Source organism: Penaeus monodon, chromosome 8 (assembly GCF_015228065.2).
Source record: "Penaeus monodon isolate SGIC_2016 chromosome 8, NSTDA_Pmon_1, whole genome shotgun sequence".
NCBI classification, from domain to species: domain Eukaryota; kingdom Metazoa; phylum Arthropoda; class Malacostraca; order Decapoda; family Penaeidae; genus Penaeus; species Penaeus monodon.
This window is the reverse complement of record NC_051393.1, coordinates 37,221,707-37,224,206: the sequence shown is the minus strand read 5'-3', so window position 1 is coordinate 37,224,206 and position 2,500 is coordinate 37,221,707. Positions and strand designations below refer to the sequence as shown.

The following is a 2,500-nucleotide window of genomic DNA, read 5'->3' as shown; positions in this document are numbered from 1 at the left end:
ACACACACACACACACACACACACACACAAACACACACACAAACACACACACACACACACACACACACAAACACACACACACACACACAAACACACACACGCACATATACACACACACACACACACACACACACACACACACACACATGCACACACACATGCACACACACACACATAATCATACACATAATAATATTAATAAAAATAATAATAGCACTAATAATCAAAAACAATAATAGCAATAATAATACAGATACCAATAACAACAGAATACCTAACATCTACTGGCGACATCAGTTTGCAAACTTCTTTCCTCTTCCCCGCCCCCCTTTCGGTGCACCAATCCCCTCTACCCTTCGCCTCCCTCGTCTTTACTTTAATTTGAATACGACAAAGAAAGGTCGAAAGAGGATTCGACATTGCGACAAATACTGCACCCTCTATGAGAAACACCTGGAACACGTGTCAGGGTGCGAGTGTGGTCAGACTTGGCTCCAAATAGTACTGTACATATATACATACATAAGCATATGTGTATGTGTATATCCATAGACAGACAAATAGACAGATAGATAAATAGACTGAGTACTATATAGACAGATAGGCAGATAGATAAATAGATAGATAGATATATGTATATATAGATGTGTGTGCGCAAATACATACATACATACATACATACATACACACACACACACACACACACACACACACACACACACACACACACACACACACACACACACACACACACACACACACACACACACACATATGGGTGGGTGCCTCATGTTCAGGGTGATGTGAAGCGATGGTATGGTAGCCTAGGTAGTGTTAAGTGTTTGCATGCCTTTTCGCTAACAGCTGCCACCGCTGGCTAGCCAAGAGTGAAAAAAGGGAACAGCTCTGCACAAGCCTACCCTGCCGGTTCAAAGTCTCTCCATCATCAAGGCTTCTACAGTGTCTACTTGTTGGACACCTTGCGGGCCCTGGCTAAACTGTGGGGATCTCGGAGCAGCAGGAGGCCCCAGAGATACTGAGTCATGGCCCACTGTTGTGTGAACACGCCCTGGCTCTATACCAACTCCTGTCCTTCAGTCCCCTGGGGTAAATGGGCGGTTTAGGGGAGGTGGGTCATGCCAGTCCTCCTCTCCCAGATATAAACTCTTTGGCAGTAAACTATTTATGGGAATGCTGGGGAGAGGGGTATTGTCACTCTCACCAGCAACTGTGGTGGGCTGTGAGGTAGCTGGTTCCATTGGGAAGATGACTGCTGGGTTACAGGATAGGAATGGGGGTCATCCTAGCAGGTGCCAACCCAGTGTGAGACCTGTGGGGCAAAGCCCAAGGCAACTTCACATGTGGACGTTGGGTCCCACAGCCTGCCACCCCCAGTCGCCATGGGTGGCAGGAGGTGACATTTACCCGGAGTGACTGTCCAAATCTTATCCTCAGCATTGCTCTCTGGGTAGGAGCTTGGAGCAGCAGGATGATCGTTTACTCCTGCTATCAAAGTAACTGATGCAGTTTGGAGTTGAGGTGCCTGCCCTCACAGAGGTGAAAAGACCTGGCAACAGCACAACTAATATGGGTGGGTACACCTACTGGTCAGGCCAGGGTGATGGTCACCATCTCCAGGGAGTAGCCACAGCCATCTTCAGCCGACTTCAGCAATCGGTAGTAGAGGTAACACTGGTTGATATTATGCCATTGCGACTGATGCACGCATTTGGCCTCATGTCTCTCATTGCTGTGTATGCTGCTGTGTTTGCAATGTTTGCAAACAATGAGAAAGAAGCACAACTCACATCTGTGCCAGACAATGTCACCATTAAGCCATTAACATTGTACTGGGCGACTTCAATGTGGTATCCGGCTGTGATCGCACTGGCTATGAGATGTCTGCCTATCCCTATGGATCAGTAGCTGATCTGAGTAGTGAGAAGAGCCTCCTTACCTGGGACTTTGCTACGTCCCAGAGATTAAGGATTTCTGGCTCCAAGCAGCATTGCTGGACATAGTACAGTGATGTGGGTACTGTGGCCAAGAAGACTGACAACATTATTGTCAGTACTCGCTGGAGGATCCTCCAGAACTGTAGGCTTTACCAGAGTGCCGAGTTCTGTGGCACTAACTATAGACTGGTTGTGGGTACCTTTCAAGGCCACTTCAAATCCCGTCTCTCCAATAGCTACTCTAGGTTGTTTCACTTGGACAGATTGAGGGAGGAGAAACATGCCTGGAATGTCCCACAGCAGCCTCTGATCAGTTCACATAGCTCGAAAACCTGACGGACCAGCAGCTCTGTGGGATTCCTTTAAGCACAATACACTAGAGTCTATTGGCAAATGTCCAAGGGCAAGGCAGAATTTCATCTCGCTGGAGACAATGGAGATCACAGATGTGTGTTGCATGGCTAGACTGAATGGCAATCAGGATTTGTGTTGTTTCTTGGTGCACAGGGCTCAGACACTACTGAGAAGGGACAAAAACATTTCAT

The 2,500-nt window shown here is 47.3% G+C and overlaps 1 protein-coding gene across 4 annotated transcripts in view; it reads right to left on the bottom strand.

The window, feature by feature from the left end:
* LOC119576329 (cyclic AMP-dependent transcription factor ATF-2-like) overlaps positions 1-2,500 on the bottom strand; it is a 165,397-nt gene that overhangs the window by 1,069 nt on the left and 161,828 nt on the right. The gene's annotated exons all lie outside the window — the stretch shown is intronic.